At 39.1% G+C, this 26,570-nt stretch overlaps 1 protein-coding gene across 11 annotated transcripts in view; it reads right to left on the bottom strand.

Annotated features, from left to right (window-relative positions):
• TLK2 (tousled like kinase 2) overlaps positions 1 to 26,570 on the bottom strand; it is a 124,353-nt gene that overhangs the window by 79,887 nt on the left and 17,896 nt on the right. The window lies entirely within an intron of this gene.

Raw genomic sequence — 26,570 nt, forward strand, 5'->3', positions numbered from 1 at the left:
TCTACCTAATGTTATTTTCATTTCCTTTATAAACTCTGAACTCCTGTGCAAACTTTCCCCTTCTAGAGTACTTCCACATGGAGCAAGTTCATTCTTTAAGGAAAATAAGCAAGGGAAAAACAATTCTCGTGATTCTTGTATCTTACAGTCGATATCTGAAAGTTATGTTAAGGGTATGCCAAGGGCTCCTCATGAGGGGGTGGTCAGAGACCATAATGAAGGAAACACTTTTTCGAATAATGCTTTAAAGAGACTGCCAGCTCAAAAAACAGTTACAAAAGACTGACCTCTAAACCTAACAGTGTGAGGATCTCTGCTAGCCTGCTGCTCAGAGAAACTGATGAAAATTATTTTTTAAAACCACCATTCAAAGCCTCTGACAATGGTCCCTAAGGACAAAGAGCTAATGAAGAAACAACCATTCAATAAAATCTACAAAAAATTTAGCCTGCAAGGTAAAAGTCTGTGGTACCTGAAGGAAGATCACGCTTTTCTTCCCATATCCCACCCTCCCATCTCAGCAAGGTTCCAGACTGCTGCAGCCAAGAGCACAAGTCCCCTCCTTCCCCCAGCTCTCAGTCAAGGGCTTTCTTCCTGAGAGGAGCAGGACTTCAGGCTTCTCATTTCATCCCCAGCACTCTGTCACTGAAGCTAAGTCCCAGCCAAGTACATCAAAGACAGGAGGCTTCCATCTGCCTAACACTGACTTGTGAAAGGGAGGCTCTGCCTTAGCTTGGTACACTTAGAATACTGGGACTCCAACAGGCCTCTCGCTCAGCTCATAAGGTAGTAGTTCCACATCACGAGAGACAAACTGCTTGCTGTGTGCACCCCATCTATACCTCTGCTCCTGGTATTCAGTTCCTAGAGGCTGAATGTCACTCAGAAAAGTGTTACTCATTGTCCCCACCCCCAACACCACAACCCTGGCTTAGATATTTTGCCGGGGGTAAAACATTGGAACATATAGTACACAATCTCTTCCCAAAGGACCTGACTTCATTCTCAACAGAGTGTGGACAAGTTTAAATCTACAGATATTCAATGGAGACTGTGGCAAAAAGGCAAGTGGGAAAATATTTGTGTAATGAAGATACAGCCTAGACTGTAGGTCAGTTAGTTAGAAAGAGAGAACCAAGGAATAAAGCCCCACCAGGGAGGAGTCATCCTGCAGTCAGAATGAATAGCAAACATTTGTCAAACAGGTATGACCTAAATCAAATCCCTTATGATTATACAGTGGAAGTGAGAAATAGATTCAAGGGATTAGATCTGATAGAGTGCCTGATGAACTGTGGACAGAGGTTCGTGACATTGTACAGGAGACAGGGATCAAGACCATCCCCAAGAAAAAAAATGAAAAAAGCAAAATGGCTGTCTGAGGAGGCCTTTTACAACTGGCTGTGGAAAGAAGAGAAGCAAAAAACAAAGGAGAAAAGGAAAGATATACCCATCTGAATGCAGAGTTTCAAAGAGTATCAAGGAGAGATAAGAAAGCCTTCCTCAGCGATCAGTGCAAAGAAATAGAGGAAAAGAATAGAATGGGAAAGACAAGATTTCTTTAAGAAAATTAGAGATACCAAAGGAACATTTCATGCAAAGACAGGCTCAATAAAGGACAGAAATGGTATGGGCCTATCAGAAGCAGAAGTTATTAAGAAGAGGTGGCAGGAATACACAGAAGAACTATACAAAAAAGATCTTCACAACCTAGATAATCATGATGGTGTGATCACTCACCTAGAGCCAGATATCCTGAAATGTGAAGTCAAGTGGGCCTTAGGAAACATCACTACGAACAAAGCTAGTGGAGGTGATGGAATTCCAGTTGAGCTATTTCAAATCCTGAAAGATGATGCTGTGAAAATGCTGCACTCAATATGCCAGCAAATTTGAAAAACTCAGCAGTGGCCACAGGACTGGAAAAGGTCAGTTTTCATTCCAATCCCAAAGAAACGCAATGCCAAAGAATGCTCAAACTACTGCAAATTGCACTCATCTCACACGCTAGTAAAGTAATGCTCAAAATTCTCCAAGCCAGGCTTCAACAGTACGTGAACTGTGAACTTCCAGATGTTCCAGCTGGTTTTAGAAAAGGCAGAGGAATCAGAGATCAAATTGCTGATATCTGTTGGATTATCAAAAGAGCAAGAGAGTTCCAGAAAAACATCTATTTTTGCTTTATTGACTATGCCAAAGCCTTTGACTGTGTGGATTACCACAAACTGTGGAAAATTCTTAAGGAGATGGGACTACCAGACCACCTGACCTGCCTCTTGAGAAATCTGTATGCAGGTCAGGAAGTAACAGTTAGAACTGGACATGGAACAAGAGACTGGTTCCAAACAGGAAAAGGAGTACATCAAGGCTATATATTGTCACCCTGCTTATTTAACTTATATGCCGAGTACATCATGAGAAACGCTGGGCTGGATGAAGCACAAGATGGAATCAAGACTGCCGGGAGAAATTTCAATATGCAGGTGACACCACCCTCATGGCAGAAAGCAAAGAACTAAAGAGCCTCTTGATGAAAATGAAAGAGGAGAGTGAAAAAGTTGGCTTAAAGCTCAACATTCAGAAAACTAAGATCATGTCATCTGGTCCCATCACTTCATGGCAAATAGATGGGGAAACAGTCAAATAGTGACAGACTTTATTTTGGGAGCTCCAAAATCACTGCAGATGATGATTGCAGCCATGACCTTAAAAGACGCTTACTCCTTGGGAGGAAAGTTATGACCAACCTAGACAGAATATTAAAAAGCAGAGACATTACTTTGCCAACAAAGGTTTGTCTAGTCAAAGCTATGGTTTTTCCAGTAGTCATGTATGGATGTGAGAGTTGGACTATAAAGAAAGCTGAGCACCAAAGAATTGATTCTTTTGAACTGTGGTGTTGGAGAAGACTCTTGAGAGTCCCTTGGACTGCAAGGAGATCCAACCAGTCCATCCCAAAGGAAATTAGTCCTGAATATTCAATGGAAGCACTGATGTTGAAGCTGAAACTCCAATACTTTGGCCACCTGATGCAAAGAGCTGACTCATTTGAAAAGACCTTGATGCTGGGAAAGATTGAAGGCGAGAGAAGGGGACGACAGAGGATGAGATGGCTGGATGGCATCACCAGCTTAAAGGACATGAGTTTGAGTAAACTTTGGGAGTTGGTGATGGACAGGGAGGTCTGGAGTGCTGCAGTCCATGGGGTCGCAAAGAGTCGGACACGACTGAGTGACTGAACTGAACTGAACTGAGAGGGGCGCAAGAGAAGAAGTGAACTGACAGAAGAAATAATTAGCAAATCGGAAGACAGATCAATAGAGATTATGCAAGCTGAAAAATAAACAAACAAACAATAAAAAAAAAAGAAGAAGAAAAAAGAACAGAGCTTCAAAGAAATATGGAAAACTGTTAAGTACATCACCATGTACATAACTGGGATACCCAGAAGGAGAGGAGAGCAAGAAAGGAGCAGAAAAAAATTTTTGAAGAAATTGTCTGAAATTTTCTCAAATTATTAAAAAATAATAATAATAACGTACTGATACAAGAAGCTTGATGAACTCCAAGCAGGATAAACACAAAAAGCCTCATAAACAAACATACTATAGGAAAAATACTTGAAGGAAGGTAAAGAAAAAGAGAAAATCTTGAAAGCAGAAATGTAACACATCACTTATAAGGGAATCCAAGTAAGATTTACAGTTGATTTCTGAGCAAAAACAATCACGGCCCAAAGGCAGCAGGATAATATATTCAAAGTGTGAGGTCAGAGGCAGAGAGTGTTGGGTCAACCAACACTCATACGTTGAGCAAAGTGTTCTTCCAAAATGAAAGCAAAGGAAGGAGTTCTTACATTAATAAAAAAGAAACTTCCTCAACCCAACAAAAGGGCAACTACAGAAAAAAACAAACAAACCCTACAGTTCACATCATAATTAACAGTTAAACACTGGAAGCTTTCTCCTAAGACCCAAAACAAGACAAGGATGTTTGTTCTCACCCACATATTCAACATTATACTAGAAGTTCTAGGCAGGCAATTATACTCCCCCCCAAAAAAGTAATAATAATAAAAAAAAATAAATAAGGCATTCAGCTTGAAAAGGAAGAATTAAAACTATGCCATTCCCAGAAGATATACTATTGTATATACAAAACCAAAAAGGATCCACTAAAATACTACCTAAACTAACAAGTTCATAAAGATTGTAGGATACAAGATCAATATACAAAAATCTGTTTTACAATTTCTATATTCCTGCAATGAATTTGAAATGAAGTTAAGAAAACAATTCCATTCACATTAGCATCAAAGAGAATAAACTACCTAGATATGAACAAAAGAAATAAAAAACATATACTCTAAAAACTACCTAAAAAACTACTGCAAGAAATTAAAGATCTAAATAAATGGAAAAACATCCCATGTTCATGAACTGGAATACTTAACACTGTCAGGATAGCAGTTCTCTCTCACCTGATCTATAGATTCAGTGGAATCCCCAGTAGAAATCCAGCTGACTTTGTAGAAACTGACAAGCTGATTCTAAAATTCATAGAGAATGGGGACTTTTTGGGAAGTCAGGGACACAGATTCCACCCCTGGTCAGGGAACTAAGATTCTACATGCTGTGTTGCGTGCCCCCTGCCCTCAAAAAAAAAAAAAAAAGGAATTATAAAGCACCAAAAGAACCCTGAAAAAGAAGGTGAACTCACATTTCCTGACTTCAAGACTTAGTACAAACAAAACTAATCAAGACAGTATAGCACTGACATAAAGATGGACCAATGGAAAAGAACTGAGAGTTCAGAGAGAAATCCATAACCTACGGCCAAATGACTGTTAACAAAGGAGCCAACACGGTTCAGTAGGGGAAAGAATAGCCCTTTTGACAAAGGGTGCTGAGACAACTGGATAGCCACAGGCAAAACAATGAGGATAAACTCCTACTTCACACCATATAAAAATTAACTCAAAATGGTTCAAGAACTTAAACCAACAGCTGCTGCTGCTGCTGCTAAGTCGCTTCAGTCGTGTCCGACTCTGTACGACCCCATAGATGGCAGCCCACTAGGCTCCTTTGTCCCTGGGATTCTCCAGGCAAGAACACTGGAGTGGGTTGCCATTTCCTTCTCCAATGCATGAAAGTGAAAAGTGAAAGTGAAATCGCTCAGTCGTGCCTGACTGAGCGACCCCATGGACTGCAGCCTACCAGGCTCCTCCGTCCATGGGATTTTCCAGACAAGAGTACTGGAGTGGGGTGCCATTGCCTTCTCCACTAAAACCATACAATTCTTAGATGAAAGGGGTAAATCTTCACAAACTCAAACTGGGCAAGGAATTCTTAGACATGACACTTAAACTGCCAACAACAAAAGAAAAAAAAGATAAATTAGACTTTTTAAAAACTAAAAATGTTTGTGGGGCTTCCCAGGTGGCACTAGTGGTAAAGAACCGCCTGCCAATGCAGAGAACGTAATGAGATGTGGGTTTGGTCCCGGGGTCAGAAGATCCCCCGGAGGAGAGCATGGCAGCCGACTACAGTATCCTTGCCTGGAGAATTTCATGGACAGAGGAGCCTGGGGGGCCCACAGGGTCCACAGGGTCCCAAGGAGTCGGACGCGACTGAAGGGACCGAGCACACATGTGGTTGAAAGGACACTACCAACAAGACAACCTACAAAATGGAAGGTGTCTGCAATCATATATTTGAAAAAGTACTGGCATGCTATATAAAAACTCTTAGAGTTCAGAAATAAGACAGATAATCCAATACAAAATGGGCAAAAGGTCTAAACAGACATTTCTCCAAAGATGAGACACAAATGACCAATAAGCACATGAAGAGAAGCTCAACATCATTAGCCAATGGGGAAACAAAATCAAAACCAAATGTGGCACCACTTCACACCTACCAGGACGGATAGATTCACAAAGACAGTAAGTGCTGGCAATAATGTGGAAAAACTGGAACCCACAAACACTGCTGGTAGGAACAGAAAATGGGGCAGCTGCTTTCAAAAGCAGTTGGGCAGTTACTCAATTAAACACAGAGTTACATATGACCCAGAATGCTAGGCCTAGAAACATATTGAAGAGAAATAAAAACATGTACACCCACAAACTTGGACACAAATTTTCACAGCAGTATTACTGACAAAAGTCAAAAGGTGAAAACAATCCAGATATCCATCAACTAATAAATGGATACATGAAATATGATATATCCATACAATGGAATATTATTTGACCATAAAATGGAATCAAGAACTGATACGTGCTACAGCATAAATGAACCTTGAAAACATTATGCTGAGTTAAAGAAGCCAGTTACAACAGACCAAATATCAAATGATTCTACTCATGTGAAAGCTCAGACCAGGGAAATCTAAGACAGAAAGTAAAGCAGAGTTGCCTAGGGGGAGGGTTGCGGGACACAGGGTGCTAAGCTGAAGGGTATGGGATTTTTTTTGAGGTGATAACAATATTCTAAAGCTGACTTTGTGGATGGTTGTACTTATCTCTAAATATACTAAAAACCAATGAACTGTGCAATTTAAATGGGTGAACTGTATGCCATATGAATAACATCTCAATAAGGCTATTTAAAAAAATAAGTTACTAGGCTTAGAGTCAATTTACATTCATTTCAGGGTATTCTTTTCACTGTATCCTTAAAGTACTATTTTAAAATTGTAATCAACACAATATATCAGAGAGCTTCATAGTGAGATGCTTGCAAAACGGCAAAGAAAAAAAAAAAGTAAAGGGAAACTAGGAAGAAGAAATAAAATAAAATAAAGTATTCCCAGTGACATAAATCAATCAAGGACTTATTCCTTTAATGATATAATAGAGTTCCATGATGTTTAAAAAAGCTTTACTTAAGAATTCTATAATAATTTAAATTGAATCTTCCTATGCCTAAATGTTAAAAATATCCTGTTTATGAATTATCTTCATTGTAACTTTCAAGAAGTATTTTATGTCTCTTGGATAGTAATAAAATCATATACTATTAACATATTTTAACCATTCATTTTACCCACCAACTATCTCTCACTTTGAAAAGGCAGTGGCAAATGGGTTGAATACAGGCAAAAGAGAACTGAAGAACCTATTTTTTTTTAGCAATTATGATATGAACTGTTAAGTGTGCGTAACAGTGGTGTGCACTGTAGTGTTTGAAACATCAAAGCAATAGGCACAAGGATCCTTGTGCATGTGTGGAGCATCCTGGAGTATGTGCGGCTAACCAAAAGAAAAACAGGATTAAGAATCATTTAATCCTCCCTTTTCCTGTCCTTTACTGAAGCACAGCATCCTAAATTATTATAAAATCATTAGATTAAATTTAATTAGCAGGGATAAATGACACACATTCCCTGTTCTAAAACATCTTACTGTCTAGTAAGAGAGCTAACCAAAGGCTTTCAGGCAAACAATGTTATCTTTAAAAAATGTAGCTATCATTAAAAACCCAACAAAAAAGGCAGAAAAAAACTGAACTAGAGAAGGATAAAAAGGCATGACAAAATTCAAAGTATGATCCTTGATTTGACCACGGATTGTAAAACAAAGCAAAAGCAAAACCAAATAAAGGACATTATTGGGACAAAGGCAGAAATTGAATATGGACTCTATATTGGATAATTAAGTTCCAGTCTGTTATTATATGCCCCTCAATTGTAAACTCTCTCATTTGTTGGATTTTTTTACTAAGGTGCTTTATGAGTTTTGTATGAGTACATAAACAGCTTTGGGGGCATCTTCCACATTTCAGGGGTTAAGGAGCAATCAATCCCAAGGGAATTTTAATGGTCACCTCTGCTAATACCCTATAACATTCACCAGTTCCAAATATATTAGTTTTCCGGCCCAGGATTTCCACACAAAGCTGGAGTTTCCATTTCTTGTGGCTTTTAACAGCCACAAGCCAAAGTTAAGCAGTTCTCTTCCATCCTATGTCCTGGACTGGTGGACAGTTTTATTAGTCCTAATTCATAGACAAGTGTGCCCCTTCCCAATCCCCAGCTTTAGACAGTTCCAGTTCAAACCTCTGGCCTCAATTATTATCCCTAGGGGAAAATTAAGCCCAAAGACATAAAAGCTTATGGGTTACTAAAGTTTAACTCTCATTCACCACTGTGACATCTTCGTCTTCATCTCCCAAGTTAGAATAACTAGGATTCAATTTCTCCTATTTTCCTCATACTGCTGACATTCAGGAATTGTATAATTTTCATATATTTCATTTAGCCAATTACTGAGTTGTTATTCATCCTAATCATATGTTTGTTCCTCTTGACTTCCTTGTCCAGATATAAATCATAGTAGCTATAAATAATAAGTTCATGTATTCCTGGTGGCTCAGAAGGCAAACCATCTGCGTGCAATGCGGGAGACCTGGGTTTGATCCCTGGGTTGGGAAGATCCCTTGGAGAAGGGAACAGCTACCCACTCCAGTATTTTTACCTGGAAAATCCCATGGATGGAGAAGCCTGGTAGCCACAGTCCATGGGGTTGCAAAGAGTCGGACATGACTGAGTGACTTCACTTTTCCACAATTTATACCTCTTGTTTCTCAGTTTACTGCTTTGAATAAAACAACATAAATCACCATAAAGAACACTGTTGGGCTTCCCTGGTGGCACAATGGTAAAGAATCCACCTGCCAATGCAGGAGACACAGGTTTGATCCCTGACCCAGCAATATCTCACATGCCGAAGAGCAACTTAAGCCTGTGCATCACAACTGTTGAGTCTATACTCTAGAGCCTGGAGCCACAACTACTGACACCACGTGCTGCAACTATTGAAGCCCACATGCCTCAGAGCCTGTGTTCCACAAGAGCAGACAATGCAACGAGAAGCCCATGCACCACAACTAAAAAGTAGCCCCTGCACACTGCAACTAGAGAAAAGCCCTCGCAGCAACGAAGACCCACACAGCCAAAAATAAATAAATAATAAAATGAAATTATATTTTAAAATAATCACTGTTGTGTCCTTCTTTTTCAAAGTAACTCTTCTAGTGCTTAACCATTAAAAACTGTAATAAGACTGCAAAGAACCAGTCTTGTAAAAGATAAAGTTGGAGGTGTCCCAAATCCACTTATTACACAGCTACAGTAATCAAAACAGTATGGCACTGGCGTGAAGACAGACATAGACAAAACATATACAATGCTCTTGGACTGGAGAATCAACATTGTCAAAATGAATACATGACCCAAGGCAATCCACAAATTCAAAGAAATCCCTATCAAATTACCAATAGCATTTTTCACAGAACTAGAACAAAAGAAACCTAAAATTTATATGGAAACACAAAAGACTCCAAATAGCCAAAGCAATCCTGAGAAAGAAAAATGGAGCTTGAAGAATCAGACTCCTCGACTTCAGACTGTACTACAAAGCTACAATAATCAAAGCAGTATAGTACTGAACTTCCCTGGTAGCCCAGTGGTTAAGACTCTGCACTTGCAATGCATGGCTACAGGTTTGATCCCTGGTCAGGGAACTAAGACCTCCCATGCCATGTTGTGTGGCTAAAAAACAGCATGGCATTGGCCCAAAGACAGAAAAGTAGATCAACACAACAGGATAAAAACCCAGAAATAAACTCATGCACCTACGGTCAACTAAACTACAACAAAGGAGGCAAGAAAAATATACAATGGAGAAAGACAGTCTCTTCAATAAATGGTACTGGAAAAACTGGACAGCTACATGTGAAAAATGAAATCAGAACACCGCTAACACCATAAACAAAAATAAACTCAAAATGGATCGAAGACTTAAATGTAAGGCTGGACACCATAAAACTCTTAGAGGAAAACATAGGCAGAATACTCTTTGATATAAATTGCAGCAATATCTTTCTTGATTCACCTCCTAGAATAATGAAAATAAAAATAAAAACAAACAAATGGGACCTAATTAAACTTGAAAGCTTCTGCAGAGCAAAAGAAACCATAAAGAAAATGAAGACAACTCACAGAATGGAAGAAAATATTTGCAAACAAACAACCGACCAACATGCAGCTGTGGGCAAAAGATCTAAACAGACATTTCTCCAAAGAAGACATAGAAGACTTTCCTGATAGTCCAGTGGTTAAAAATCCGCCTGCCAATACAAAGAACACAGGTTTGATCCCTGGTCCAGGAAGATTCCACGTGCCATGGGGCAACTAAGTCTGTGCCCCACAACTACTGAAGCCAGCGTGCCCTGGAGCCCATGCGCTATGACAAGAGAAGCCACTGCAATGAGAAGCCTGTGCTGCAACTGGAGAGAAGCCCCTGCTTGTTTCAACTAGAGAGAACCTGAGGCCAGCAACAAGGAGCCAGCACAGTCAAAAAAAAAAGACATACAGATGGCCAAAAAAGCACATTAAAAGATACTGAATCATAGAAATGCAAATCAAAACTATAATGAGGTATCACTTTATGACAGTTAGAATGTCTGTCATCAAAAAGTCAACAAACAATGCTGGAGAGGGTGTGGAAAAAAGGGAACTCTCCTACACTGTTGATGGTAATGTAAACTGGTACACCACTATAGAGAACAGTATAGAGATGCCTTGAAAAACTAAAAATAGACCTACTATATAATCAAGAAATCCCATTCCTGGGCACATACCAGGAGAAAATCATAATTTGAAAAGATACATGCACCCCAATGTTCACTGCAGCACTATTTACAATAACCAAGATGAGGAAGCAACCTAAATGTCCACTGACAGTTTAATGGATAAAGATGATGTGTTATTTATATACATGGAACACTACCCAGCCACAAAAAGATGAAATAATGCCACTCGCAGGACATGGATGACCTAGAGATTATCAAGCGAAGTCAGTGAAACAGAGAAAGAGAAATATCATATGATCTCTCTCATTATACGGAATCTTAAGAAATGATATAATTCTTATTTACAAAAAATGCTTATTTGCTATTGCAATAACTAACACATGTGTACTTCTATGGGCTGAGTATTCTATATTAGCACATTCGATTCTCACAACAAGGGAAAAATAGACCCAAAGAAAACATGTAGGGGGAGAGAAAAGGGAGAAAGTCATCAAAACCCCAGGACTAGGTGAAGAGGCCTTACACCAAAAACTTGATCCATAAAAGGAAACATTAACAAATGGAACCTTACCAAAATTAAAAACTTTTACTCAGCAAAAGATCCCACCAATAAGATGAAGGGACAAATCATAGACACATTAGCTCCAGAAAATGTTCATGCAAAAACCTGTACACTCATGTTCACTGTGGCTTTATTGGTAATAACCAAAAAACTAGAAACAAACCAACTAGCCTTTATATTGTGATATATCCATACCATGAAGTACTACTCAACAATAAAGAGGGACGAGCTATTAATATATGCAACAACTCTGATGGGCTCCAAGGAAATTATGCTAAGTGAAAAAGGCTAATCTCAAAAAGTTATATACTACATGATATATATATATATATATATATATATATATATATCAGAAACACATACAATTCTTGAAATGGTAGTATTTATAGAGATGAAAAGCAGATGAATGGATGTCAGGAGTCAGGGTTTCGAGGGAAGGAATGGGGGTGGCTACAAAGGAGTAGTGGGAGAGAGTTCTGAGATGGGGCAGTTCTGCATCTTGACTGGGGTGGTGGATACAGTAAGCTACACAAGCAATAAAATTTCACAGAAGCACCTGGACACACAGACACAAAAGATGCGTGCACAATGTGAAACCTGAATAAGCTCTGTGGAGTTCCCCAATGTCAACTTCTTGGTTTAAATATTGTACTATAATTACATAAGTTGTTCACACCAGGGGAGAACACCAGGGGAGAAAAGGGATACATGGAACCTCCTTGTACATTTTTTTTTTGCAACTTTCTTTGAATCTGTAAGTACTTTCAAGCTTTTTAATGTATGATTATTTTTAGTATTTATATGTATTATATAACTACTTGCTGTGGTTATGCAATAATGGTAAACAATACTTAGGCAGAGCTTGCTACATGGTTGGATACTCTATATTAGTGCATTTAATCCTCCTAGAAAGCTCTTATGGGCTCAACTGTGTCCTCCTTAAATTTATATACTCAAGTCCTAACCCCAAAACCTCAGAATGTATTTGGAGACATGACCTTTGAAGAGGTAATTAAGCTAAAATGTGTCAGTAGGGTGGATACTAATCCAAAATGACTGCTGTCCTTATACAAAGTGGAAATTAGGACACAGAAACACCAGACATGCAAGCTCAGAAGAAAGACCATATAAAGACACAATGAGAAGGGGGCCATCTGCAAGCCAAGGAGAGAAAGCCTCAAAGGAACCAATCCTACTGACACCTTGATCTTGAACTTCTATCCTCTAGCATTTGTGAGAAAATAAATTCCTGTTGTTTAAGTCACTCAGTCTATGTTACTCAGCCCTAGGAAACTGATGACAAACTTCTATGACAGCTATTAGCAGTCTTATTATTAGATGAGAAAACTCTAAGAGAAGTTTAGTAAACTTCCCAAGGTCGCCCAGCTGCCAAGAAGCAGTGCCAGGATCCAGACCTAAGCAATCTGGCTTCAAAATATGCACTACTGTCCTCAGCTATACTCTAGAGACATTCGTATACCGCTACTGTCATTCAGCTGTACTCTAGAGTTATTGGTATAGAGTCATCTCCACAGTCAGTGATTTAAAAATACTGAACTTGTCAGACATTCTTCGGATAAACTCCCTGAAACAAAATAATTGGCCATTTGCAAATATTTTTACTTGAACTTAAACATATATACTGGAGAAGGAAATGGCAACCCACTCCAGTACTCTTGCCTGGGAACTCCCATGGACGGAGGAGCCTGGTGGGCTGCAGTCCATGGGGTCGCTAAGGGTCGGACATGACTGAGGGACTTCAGTTTCACGCACCAGAGAAGGAAATAGCAACCCACTCCAGTGTTCTTGCCTAGAGAATCCCAGGGACAGGGTAGCCTACTGGTCTGCCGTCTATGGGGTCTCACAGAATCGGACACGACTGAAGCAACTTAGCAGCAGCAAACATATATACATATATTCATAAATGAGATTAGATTATACTTTGACTTCCTCATATGTGTCAGGTTTTGTTATCAGAGTTTATTTATACCTATGTCATTATTTAACATGAGAATTATTTATTTCTTAAAAGGTTAGGACAGACCACCACTAACTAGGGAGTGGTTTTTTTGGCACTGCTTCAAAGGAGTAGGAGGAACAGGAGGAGGAGAAAATAATTTTGTAATCACCTTGATTTTTTCTTGGTTATAGGAGTCTATTCTGATTTTTACATCTTATTTTTGTCAGTATTAATATCTACTATCTTGGATGGAAATTAACTACTTTCACTAAGATTTTCATATTAATATCATGTAACTTGTAACTTACAAATAACTGTGAAAAGAAGAGAAGCGAAAAGCAAAGGAGAAAAGGAAAGATATAAGCATCTGAATGCAGAGTTCCAAAGAATAGCAAGGAGACATAAGAAAGCCTTCCTCAGAGATTAGTGCAAAGAAATAGAGGAAAACAACAGAATGGGAAAGACTAGAGATCTCTTCAAGAAAATTAGAGATACTAAGAGAACATTTCATGCAAAGATAGGCTCAATAAAAGATAGAAATGGTATGGACATAACAGAAGCAGAAGATACTAAGAAAAGATGACAAGGATACACAGAAGAACTGTACAAAAAAGATCTTCACGACCCAGATAATCACGATGGTGTGATCACTGACCTAGAGCCAGACATCCTGGAGCGTGAAGTCAAGTGGGCCTTAGAAAGCATCACTACGAACAAAGCTAGTGGAGGTGATGGAATTCCAGTTGAGCTATTTCAAATCCTGAAAGATGATGCTGTGAAAGTGCTGCACTCAATATGCCAGCAAATTTGGAAAACTCAGCAGTGGCCACAGGACTGGAAAAGGTCAGTTTTCATTCCAATCCCAAAGAATGCTCAAACTACCGCACAAATGCACTCATCTCACATGCTAGTAAAGTAATGCTCAAAATTCTCCAAGCCAGGCTTCAGCAATACGTGAACTGTGAACTTTCAGATGTTCCAGCTGGTTTTAGAAAAGGCAGAGGAACCAGAGATCAAATTGCCAACATCTGCTGGATCATCGAAAAAGCAAGAGAGTTCCAAGAAAAACATCTATTTCTGCTTTATTGACTATGCCAAAGCCTTTGACTGTGTGGATCACAATAAACTGTGGAAAATTCTGAAAGAGATGGGAATACCACCACCTGAACTGCCTTTTGAGAAACCTGTATGCAGGTCAGGAAGCAACAGTTAGAACTGGACATGGAACAACAGACTGGTTCCAAATAGGAAAAGGAGTACATCAAGGCTGTACATTGCCACCCTGCTTATTTAACTTATATGCAGAGTACATCATGAGAAACGCTGGGCTGGAGGAAGCACAAGCTGGAATCAAGATTGCCGGGAGAAATATCAATAACCTCAGATATGCTGATGACACCATCCTTATGGCAGAAAGGGAAGAGGAACTAAAAAGCCTCTTGATGAAAGTGAAAGAGGAGAGTGAAAAAGTTGGCTTAAAACTCAACATTCAGAAAAAGAAGATCATGGCATCCGGTCCCATCACTTAATGGGAAATAGATGGGGAAACAGTGGAAACAGTGTCAGATTTTATTTTTTGGGGCTCCAAAATCACTACAGATGGTGACTGCAGTCATGAAATGAAAAGATACTTACTCCTTGCAAGGAAAGTTATGAGCAACCTAGACAGCATATTAAAAAGCAGAGACATTACTTTACCAACAAAGGTCCGTCTAGTCAAGGCTATGGTTTTTCAAGTGGTCATGTATGGATGTGAGAGTTGGACTGTGAAGAAAGCTGAGCACCGAAGAATTGATGCTTTTGAACTGTGGTGTTGGAGAAGACTCTTGAGAGTCCCTTGGACTGCAAGGAGATCCAACCAGTCCATTCTAAAGGAGATCAGTCCTGGGTGTTCTTTGGAAGGACTGATGCTAAAGCTGAAACTCCAATACTCTGGCCACCTCATGCGAAGAGTTGACTCACTGGAAAAGACTCTGATGCTGGGAGGGATTGAGGGCAGGAGGAGAAGGGGATGACAGAGGATAAGATGGCTGGATGGCATCACTGACTCGATGGACATGAGTTTGAGTGAACTCCGGGAGTTTGTGATGGACAGGGAGGCCTGGCTTGCTGCAATTCACAGGGTCGCAAAGAGTCAGACATGACTGAACTGACTGAACTGAACTTGTAACTTCATAAGCAAAAGAGAGTCAAAATGCAGTACTTCAGTGCAATCTCAAAAACAACAAAATGATCTCTGTTCATTTCCAAGGCAAACCATTCAATTTCATAGTAATTCAAGTCTATGACCCAATCACTATAACTGAAGAAGCAGAAGTTAAATGGTTCTATGAAGACCTACAAGACCTTATAGAATTAACACCAAAACAAAAAGATGCCCTTTTCCTCATAGGGGACTGGAAGGCAAAAGTAGGAAGGCAAGAGATACCTGGAGTAACAGGCAAGTTTGGCTTTGGAGTACAAAATGAAGCAGGGCAAAGGCTAAAAAAGTTTTGCCAAGAGAACACACTGGTGATAGCAAACACCCTCTTCCAACAACACAAAGACAGCTACACATGGACATCACCAGATGGTCAATACCAAAATCAGATTGATTACATTCTTTGCAGTTGAAGATAGAGAAGCTCTATATAGTCAGCAAAAACAAGATGTGGAGCTGACTGTTACTCAAATCATGAGCTCCTTATTGCAAAATTCAGGCTTAAACTAAAGAAAGGAAGAAAAACCACTAGGCCATTCACATATGACCTAAATCAAATTTTTATGATTATATAGTGGAGGTGGCAAACAGATTCAAGGAATTAGATCTGATAGAGCACCTGAAGAACTATGGATGGAGAGTCATAACATCGTACAGGAGGCAGTGAGCAAAACCATCTCCTAGGAAAAGAAATGCAAGAAGTAAAAAATGGTTGAAGAGTCCTTACCAACAGCTGAGAAGAGAAGCGATAGGTAAAGGAGAAAGGAAAAGATAATACCAATCTGAATGCAGAGTTCCAGAGTACAGAGAGGAGAGATAAAAAAGCTTTCTTAAGTGAACAATGCAAAGAAATAAAGAAAACAATAGAATGGGAAAGACTAAAGATCTCTTCAAGAAAACTGGAGATACCAAGGGAACATTTCATGCAAAGACACGCACAATAAAGAATGGAAGTGGCAAGGACCTAACAGAAGTAGAAGAGATGGCAAGAATACCCACAACAATTATACAAAAAATGTCTCAGTGACCTGGATAAGGGCTCCCCTCGTGGCTCAGTTGGTAAAGAATCTGTCTGCAATGTGGAAGACCTGGGTTCCATCCCTAAGTTGGGAAGATCCCCTGGAGAAGTGAATCAAATACCCACCCCAGTATTCTGGCCTGGAAAATTCCACAGACTGTATAGTCCATGGGGTCTCAAAGAGTTGGACACGACTGAACAGATAACCACAACGGTGTAGTCACGCACCTAGAGCCAACATCCTGGAGTGTAAAGTCAAGTGGGCCTTACGAAGCATTACTACTAACAAAGCTAGTGGAGGTGACGGAATTCCAGCTGAGCTATTTCAAATCCTAAAAGATGATGCTGTTAAAATGTTGCACTCATTATGCCAGTAGTGGCCACAGGAATGGAAAAGGTCAGTCTTCATTTCAATTTCAAAGAAAGGCAATGCCAAAGAATGTTCAAACTACTGTACAATTATGCTCATTTCACATGCTACTAAGGTAATGCTCAAAATCCTTCAAGCTAAGCTTTAACAGTATGTAAACCGAGAATTTTCAGATGTACAGGCTGGATTTAGAAAAGGCAGAGGAACCAGAGATCAAATTGCCCACATTTGTTGGGTCACAGAGAAAGCAAAGAAATTCCAGAAAAGCATCTACTTCTACTTTACTGACTACACGAAAGACTTTGACTGTGTGCATCACAACAAGAAACTGGAAAATTCTTAGAGATGAGAATACCAGACCACCTTATCTGTCTTCTTAGAAACCTCTATGCAGGTCAAGAAGCAACAGTTAGAACCAGACATGGAATAACGGACTGGTTCAAAATTGGGAAAGGAGTAAGTCAGTCTGCATACTGTCACCCTGTTTATTTAACTTATACACAGAGTACATCATGAGAAATTCCACAAGGTGGAATCAGGATTGCCGGAAGAAACATTAACAACCTCAGGTATGTAGATGATACCACTCTAATGGTATAAAGGGAAGAGGAACTTTATAAACAGCTTCTTGATGGGGGTGAAAGAGGAGAGTGAAAGAGCTGGCTTAAAACTCAACATTCAAATAAATGAAGACCATGGTATTTGGTCCCATGGTATTTCATGGCAAACAGATGGAGAAAAAAATGGAAACAGTGACAGACTTTATTTTCTTAGGCTTCAAAATCACAGTAGACAATGACTGCAGCCATGAAATTAAAAGTGCTTGCTTCTTAGAAGGAAAGCTATGACAAACCTAGATATCATATTAAAAAGCAGAGATATAACTTTGACAACAAAGGTCTGTATAGTCAAAGCTATGGTTTTTCCAGTAGTCATGTACAGATGTGAGTGTTGGACCACAAAGAAGGCTGAAAGTGAAAAAGTGAAAGTGAAGTCGTTCAGTTGTGTCCGACTCTTTGTGACCCCATGGACTGTAGCCTATCAGGCTCCTCCGTCCATGGGATTTTCCGGCAAGAGTGCTGGAGTGGATTGCCATTTCCTTCTCCAGGGGATCTTCCTGACCCAGGAATCAAAGCCGGGTCTCCCGCATTGCAGGCAGACGCTCTACCGTCTGAGCCACTAGGCTTCTCTAAAGAAGGCTGAGCACCAAAGAATTGAAGCTTTTGCAATGTGGTGCTGGGGAAGACTCTTGAGAGTCCCTTGGACAACAAGATCAAACCAGTCAATCCTAAAGGAAATCAATCCTGAATACTCATTGGAAGGACTGACACTGAGGTTGAAGCTCCAATACTTTGGCCACCTAATATGAAGAGCCAATTCATTGGTAAAGATCCTGATGCTGGAAAAGATTGAGGGCAGGAGAAGGGGGGCAGAGAGGATGAGAGGGTTGGATGGCATCAGTGACTCAATGGACACAAGTTTGAGCAAACTCTGGGAGATAGCGAAAGACAGGGAAGCCTGGCATGCTGCAGTCCATGGGGCCACAAAGAGTTGGACAGGATTTAGCGACTGAACAACATCATAAAACTAACAGCATCCACTTCCAGTTTTCTCTTTCTGTGTAAGTCTTCACTCTCTTTTGTCATATCCCACTTACTTTCTCCATTTCTCCCTTTGTTTTCTAATTTTCCAACTCTGGATTTATTAGTTCCTAATCTTCAACATTCAGAAAACTAAGATCATGGCATCTGGTCCCATCACTTCATGGGAAATAGATGGGGAAACAGTGGAAACAGTGTCAGACTTTATTTTTTGGGGCTCCAAAATCACTGCAGATGGTGATTGCAGCCATGAAATTAAAAGATGCTTACTCCCTGGAAAGAAAGTTATGACCAACTGAGACAGCATAATAAAAAGCAGAGATATTACTTTGCCAACACAGGTCCATCTGGTCAAAGCTATGGTTTTTCCAGTGGTCATATATGGATGTGAGAGTTGGACTGTGAAGAAAGCTGAGCGCTGAAGAACTGATGCTTTTGAACTGTGGTGTTGGAGAAGACTCTTGAGAGTCCCTTGGACTGCAAGGAGATCCAACCAGTCCATTCTGAAGGAGATCAGTCCTGGGTGTTCTTTGGAAGGACAGATGCTAAAGCTGAAACGCTAATACTCTGGCAACCTCATGAGAAGAGCTGAGTCATTGGAAAAGACCCTGATGCTGGGAGGGATTGGGGGCAGGAGGAGAAGGGGTCGACAGAGGATGAGATGGCTGGATGGCATCACCGACTCGATGGACATGAGCTTGAGTGAACTCAGGTAGTTGGTGAAGGACAGGGAGGCCTGGCGTGCTGCGATTCACAGGGTCGCAAGAGTCGGACACGACTGAGCGACTGGAACTGAATTGAACTGAACTGAATCTTCAATCTACTCAGTCTTTGACACAACAGTTTGTTTTTTTACATAAGGATAAAGGGAAAAAAGAATTTTTAACACAATGTATGATAATAAGTTAACATTCCTCAGTGAAAGCCTTATTATCTACGCTAACATTTAAGCTGATTTGCTAACATTTAAGCTGATTATCCTGTTGTTCAATGGCTAAGTTGTGTCTGACTCTTTGCGACCCTTTGATTACCTTTAATTATCCTGTATCCCACTAATGATTTTTTTAAGCAAAACATCAAATGGACAGTTTAAAAAATAGACAAGAGTCACATTTCTTGTTTATAAGAAGCAAGGCTCCCAAAAAACAAAGTAAAACACACTTCTAATATACCTAAATGAACTTTGGGGGGGGGGGGGGCATTAAAATTACTTCAGTTTCAAGCCTAAAGAAAACCTTGTGGATAAGTTGTAAACTTACGAAAACTGAGGTTAAAATACAAATGCTGACAACCAGTCTTTAGCAGATGAATGAAGCCTATATGAACCTTGTAGAAATAGGGGCTGAAGGTTACTCTTTCACTCTTGTAAAAGTTTAAATGTCAACATTTGTTGAGTTTCTAAAGTCTTCCTTTCCTCCTTGAACTAAATTGGCATCTTAAAAGGGATTGAGAACAGCAGACAAAAGTTTAAGTATAAAAGAGCACAGCCGACTACAGGGTCAAACTATCTGAGGTAATTAAAGGATACTCCATTAAAGAGTAGACCTAATAAAGAATTAAAACCGCACCATTCTTAGTTATTAGTAGAACCACCTTTTCACACCACAGCACAGTCAAATCAGTAGGGTGATTTTAAATGAATAACTGTGTTTTGACAAGCAAATAAAATATTACAGTACACAGTCAGGAAAATCCTTAACTAATATTAATGATTTTTAGGAGCCTTTCAGCCCTAAATAAATGGCAAAATCTTAACCATGTATTTATTAACATCCATTTTCAGACAAGCAAATCCAACCATAAAAACAATAAAACGTTCTTTTCTTCTGGACAACCTTCCTATGGAAGTCTGGTACATATAACCAACAAGACAGACAAGGATATGGAGAAAGTTTAACCCTCACACACTGCAGGTGGAGAGGTAAAAAGGCACAGCCACTTTGGAAAACAGTCTGGCAGTTCCTCTAATGGTTAAACTAATGACTTAAAAAAAAACAGATTCTTAAGTCTTAAATTAATCCCTTAATGGACTATCTCTTAACCATAAGATCCAGCAATTTCACTCCAAGGAATATATCCAAGAGAAATAAAAACATATGCACACAAAAACATGTACATGAATGTTCATGGCACACTATTCATAATAGCCAAAAAACGGAAATAACCCAAATGTCCATCAACTGAAAGAATGAATAGACAGAATGAAGTATATCCATACAATGGAATATTATTTGGCAATAAGAAGAAATGAAGTCCAGATACAGGAACGAACCTTATAACCATCATGCCAAGTGAAAGCAGCCAATCACAAAGGACCACAGACTGTATGATTCCATTTATACTAAGTGTTCAGATCTGGTGAAATATAATCAAGACAAAAAGTAGATTAATGGTTGCCTGGCACTGAAAGGGGGCTTCCCGGGTGGCTGTGATAAAGAACCCAGCTGCAATGCAGGAGATGTGGGTTCGAACTCTGGGTAGGGAAGATCCCTGGAGAAGGAAATGGCAACCCCTTCCAGTATTCTTGTCTGGGAAATCCCATGGACAGAGGAGCCTGGTGGGCTACAGTCCATGGGGTTGCAAAGAGTCAGACTGACTTAGCAACTAAACAATAAGCACCGAGAGAAGGGGGTGAATTTTGAGTGTGAAAGCTAAGGGGTAAGGGTTTTTTGGTTTTGTTTTTTGAGGTAATGAAAATGTTTGAAAATTGATAGTGGTAATGGTTTCACATTTCTATAAATACACCTGGAGTCACTGAATTGCATATCTTAATTGAGTAAATTGTCTGTTGTGAGAATTATATCTCAATAAAGCTGTTTAAAAAAATCCAGCGTACTCTTGCTCAACACAGGAAGCACTTGCACACACGGGGCTGCACTGCCGCTGCATACACTGTCACTGGACACAGAAGAGCAGCAAACACAGCCCTGCCCTCCAGAGCTTCCTGATCATCTATGGAAAGGATCAGGGTACCGTTTTCTCTAAGTTCCAAATCTCTTATCTCATATATTTCTTTAGTTAAGTGACAAAAGACCAGTCTACAAACATGTTTATAGGATGATTATTTAAATAGTGATCTGAACTAGGTCTATATATAACAACATCTTTATGGTAGATCTTAAAATTATCTGCTGTGTGAAAAGTAAGTTCAGAACAATAATGATAGTATGATTCAACTTTTGTAAAAGTCATAAATATCAATACGGTATGCTTTCTACAGGTAAATATGCATGCAAGTGGGTTAAGTACAGTATTTTTAAAATCTAGGTGGATACATACCCAAGCTTCTCCTAACAATTATAGTCCTATTATAAAAGTATGCACGTGTTCTGAAAATTAATCATTAAAAAAACACTAATCCTAAAGGAAAAGAAATATAATCTCCACGCACATAGAAGCAACAGTATATGGACTACATATCTTATTATAAAGCTTACAATTTAGCTTTTAACCTTACTCCTTATGACAAAAAAAAAACACCTCTCCTTTTTTGACTAAAAACTACAAATTCAATACTTACAGATATTTAGATAGAAAAAGGAAACTCTGAACAAAATCATGGGGCACATTTACAGTACAGATAACAGAGAAGAAATCATAGTAAGAACAAAAATAAAAATATCAGCATAATCCGGAATTAAAATGTCCAAGAGGTACATAACTCTAAAGAAAGTTTGATGAGCAATAAATATAAGGTTCCTGACTTTTACTGTTTTGAAGAGAGCATTAATTAATTGGTAAGAAACAAATCCTTGCCGACAGGAAACAGTGTAACAAAACTCTTACTGCAGACCCCAATACATTGGTATAAGGATAGGAGACAGAAGTCTAAATTCCAGTTCTGTCATTTACTGATTGTGGCACAATCATTAGCAAGTCAGTGCTCTATCTGACCTTCAGTTTACTTATTTTTGGCCATGCTACACACGGCTTGTGGGATTTTAGTTCCCCAACCAGGGATTGAACCTGTACCCCTGCAGTGGAAGCTTGGAGTCCTAACCACTGGACCATCAGGGAATTCCCTGATCTTCAGTTTACTCATCTGTGGAAAGCCAGGCAGGGAACTCCCTGGTAGTCCAGTGGTTAGGACTCTGAGTTTCCACTGCAGGGGGCACAGGTTCAATCCCTGGCCAAGGAACTAAAATCCTGCATGGCGTGGCCAAAAAAAAAAAAGGCCAGGCAGACATCACTAATGCCCTTTATGTCCCATCAAGGGCTAGAATTTAAGAGAGTAATATTAAGTTTATATAATCACCCTACCTCCTACACACACAGATTTTAGCTGCTTCAAATTTCCACCTGTCTGACTGGGGAAAGACAGTTGGGAGGTTTCCCACCAAGGCCTGGCAATCTCATCTGTTCACCTTTCAATTCCAAAAATCACAATACTAACCTTTGGTAAAACCCATGTAAAAGACCTAGCTAGGTTACTGTTACTTACATCCCTAAAACACATTATTTTCCAAGGCACACAGACCATGGCTCAGAATTAAACATCAAACTTTAAATGGACTGTGCCTTCCATTAAAGTATATTAAAGCCAATATAAAACTTGTATCTTGATATCTGTGAAGAGTACCAAAAACTATATCACTTAACAGTTTGTTTTTTCTTCTGATTTACTTTTGAAGTAAAACATAGACTCAAACTTAGCACTATAAAAATTAATCTCACTTACTTGCATTTCCTGAATGGGAAAGAATGGGATGGCCCAGTGGCGTGACCAATAGAAAAACGACTGAGAACAGCTGATACCAACAGTTTAAAATCAGACTGGTATGGGACTGAATCACTGAATCCCTGTATGGAACTAGGCAAATCACTTAAGCTCTATGAGCTCTGGTCTTCTCATCTGTGATAAAAAAGGAAAAACCACCCACCTTAGAGATATTGTAAGGATTAAATAAAATAATAGTATATATCAGAAAGGTGTAAAATAGTGCCTGAAATAAAGTTGGTGCTCAATCGGAGTATGGGAAGATACGAATGGACCATCCTTAATACTGAACTTTAACCAACCAAACCAACAAGTTTTAACTATCCTATTATAACAAAATAGTTTGCCCCCACAGAGGCCCAATTATTCAGCAAGTCACAATACTGAAGTTCTAACTAAAAGGCAAAAGGTTTTGAACATGATCTAAATAAAAAATGAAAGTTAGGACCAACCTAGACAGCATATTCAAAAGCAGAGACATTACTTTGCCAATATAGGTCCGTCTAGTCAAGACTATGGTTTTTCCAGTGGTCAAGTATGGATGTGAGAGTTGGACTGCGAAGAAAGCTGAGAGCCGAAGAATTGATGCTTTTGAACTGTGGTGTTGGAGAAGACTCTTGAGAGTCCCTTGGACTGCAAGGAGGTCCAACCAGTCCATCCTAAAGGAGATCAGTCCTGGGTGTTCACTGGAAGGACTGACGCTGAGCTGAAACTCCAATACTCTGGCCACCTCATACGAAGAGTTGACTCACTGGAAAAGACCCTGATGCTGGGAGGGATTGGGGGCAGGAGGAGAAGGGGATGACAGAGGATGAGATGGCTGGATGGCATCACCGACTCAATGGACATGAGTTTGGGTAAACTCTGGGAGTTGGTGATGGACAGGGAGGCCTGGCGTGCTGCGATTCATGGGGTCGCAAAGAGTCGGACACAACTGAGTGACTGAATGAAACTGAACTGAAACCAATGCTAGTAACTCAGCACCTTAAATCTATTTCTCCCTTCAGTCTCCACTAGATTATAATTTCCGTGAGTGAAGAGATAATCTTTTATTCACTACTGTACTATGTCCCTGGACTTTCTAGGTGGCGCTAGTGGTAAAGAACCTGTCTGCCAATGCAGGAGACGCAAGATATGTGGTTCAATCCCTGGGTCTGGAAGATCCCCTGGAGTAGGAAATGGCAGCCCACTCCAGTATTCTTGCCTTGGAAAACTCCATAGACAGAGGAGCCTGGCAGGCTACAGTTCACAGGCCTCAGAGTCAGATACAACTGAGCTAATGAACACACACACACACACACACACACAATGTCCCTAGCACAGTATCTATTATATTTGTTGTTGTCATTCAGTCACTAAATCGAATCCAACTCTTTGCAACCCCATGGACTGTAGCACACCAGGCTCCCCTGTTCTTTACTATTACATATAAGTATTTATTTATTTATTCTGTTATACTTTTATACAAAGTTTTTTATTTTAATAAAATGAGTTTAAAAAAAAAAACTAGGTGTGAAAAAATAACTATAAAATGCAACTTGTTGCTGCTGTTTAGTTGCTAAGTCATATCCAACTTTTTGAAACCGCATGGACTATAGCCCACCAAACTCCTCTGTCCATGGGATTTCCCAGGCAAGAATACTGGAGTGGGCAGCCATTTCCTTCTCCACATAAAAGGTATTTAATGAAGATGTGCTTATGAATGTTCTTTAGTCCTCTGTACCTTAATGAAATGGCAATACAAAAACAACTTCTATTACAAGGATCTCTAAGAAATATTCTCACTCTTCTGTTATTAGGGAACATTTCTGTATTTATACTATTTGATGCTACTGCAAATTGTATTGCTTTTCAAATTTCAATTGCCAATTATACATTGCAAGTGTAAAGAAACACAATTGATGTGTTGCATAAATTCAACTTGTAGTCTAGCCAAACTTAAACTCTAGCCATTTTTTTAAAAAATCAGTTACTCAGAACATTCTAATGCATAATCATGTCATCTGTAAGACATCTAAAAATAAACATAATTTTACTTTTCCTTTCCAATCTATAAGCTTATTCCTTTTATTTGCCTTACTGCACCTGGCTAGGACCTTCAGAACATGCTGTAAAGAAGTTGTGAATTGACTTGTTCTGGACATTGGGTTGAAAGCACTCAATCTTCCACCATTTAAGTGTGAGATTCAATGTAGGTTTTTAATAGACATCTTTTATCAGATTGACAACGTTCCCTTCTATTCATAGCCAGCTGAGAGCTTTTATCACAAACTAGTGCTAAACTTCTTTCAAGTGCTTTTTATGCACCTATTACAAGATTATTTAGCTTTTTGCCTTTATTTCATTAATATGGTAGCTAACACTGACTATGAATGTTCAACCTACCTTGCAACTGGGGTTAAGCCCAATTAGTCATGATGTATCATATAGGATAAAACACATAAAGAGCTAGATTCAATTTACTAATATTTTGTTAATGAGTTTTACATATATATTCATAAAGGATACTGAGATATAGTTTTCTTTTTTCGTAACATTTTTACCTGGTTTGGTATCAAGGTAACACTGGTGGCGTGTTTCTAAAATTTGTGAAAATTCTGTTATTATTTCTGCCTTAAATGTTTGATAGAATCACCAATAAAGTCACATGGGCCTGGACTTCTGTTTGTGGAAATGCTTTTAATTACAAACCCATATTTTTTTTAATGAATATAGGATTATTCAGAGTTGCTTTCTATTTCATTTATTTCAACTCTTTATTTATCTCCTACTTAGTTTGTTCTTTTTCTAACTTCTTAAAGGGGAAGAAGCTTGGGTCATTCATTGATTTTAGACATTTCTTTAGCAGTTACATGTTTCCTCCTAGTGCACTGCTTTAGCCGCATACCACAAGTTTTGACAGACTGGGTTTCATTTTCAATCAGGTCAAAGATTTTCTAGTTTGCCTTGTGAATTCTTCTTTAAAGTTTATTTCGAAGTATGTTACTTAACTTCCAAATACCTGGGAGATTTTCCAGGTATCTTTTTAATTTCACTGTAGTCAGAGTACTCTCTATATAATTTTAATCCTTTTAAATGTGTTGAAATATGTTTTACATCCCAGGACACAGTCTCTTTTGGTAAATCTTCCATGTGCGCTTGAAAAGTATGTGGGTAGAGTGTTCTGTCAATTAAGTACAGTTCATTCACAGTGTTGTCTAAACCTTTTATATCCTTCTTGATTTTTTCTTGCCTGCTTGTTCTATCCATTATTGAGAACACTGCAATTTCCAACTACAACTGTGGATTTGCCCACTGCTCCTTTCAACTGTCAGTTTTTGCTTCACTCTGTTATTGGACTTGTAACATTTACAATTGCTGAGTTTTCTCAATGAATTGATCCTTTTTTCATTATGAAATGCCCTTTACCCCTTGTAATATTTCCCTTGTTCTGAAGTGTCCTTTGTCTAATACAATATAGGCACTCCAATATTTTTATATTTACTGTTTATACAGTATCTTTTTTCATCTTTTTAAATATAAAGATACAGGTTACAAATAAGGT

The sequence above is a fragment of the Bubalus bubalis genome, chromosome 3 (genome assembly GCF_019923935.1).
Source record: "Bubalus bubalis isolate 160015118507 breed Murrah chromosome 3, NDDB_SH_1, whole genome shotgun sequence".
In the NCBI taxonomy this organism is placed as follows: Eukaryota; Metazoa; Chordata; class Mammalia; order Artiodactyla; family Bovidae; genus Bubalus; species Bubalus bubalis.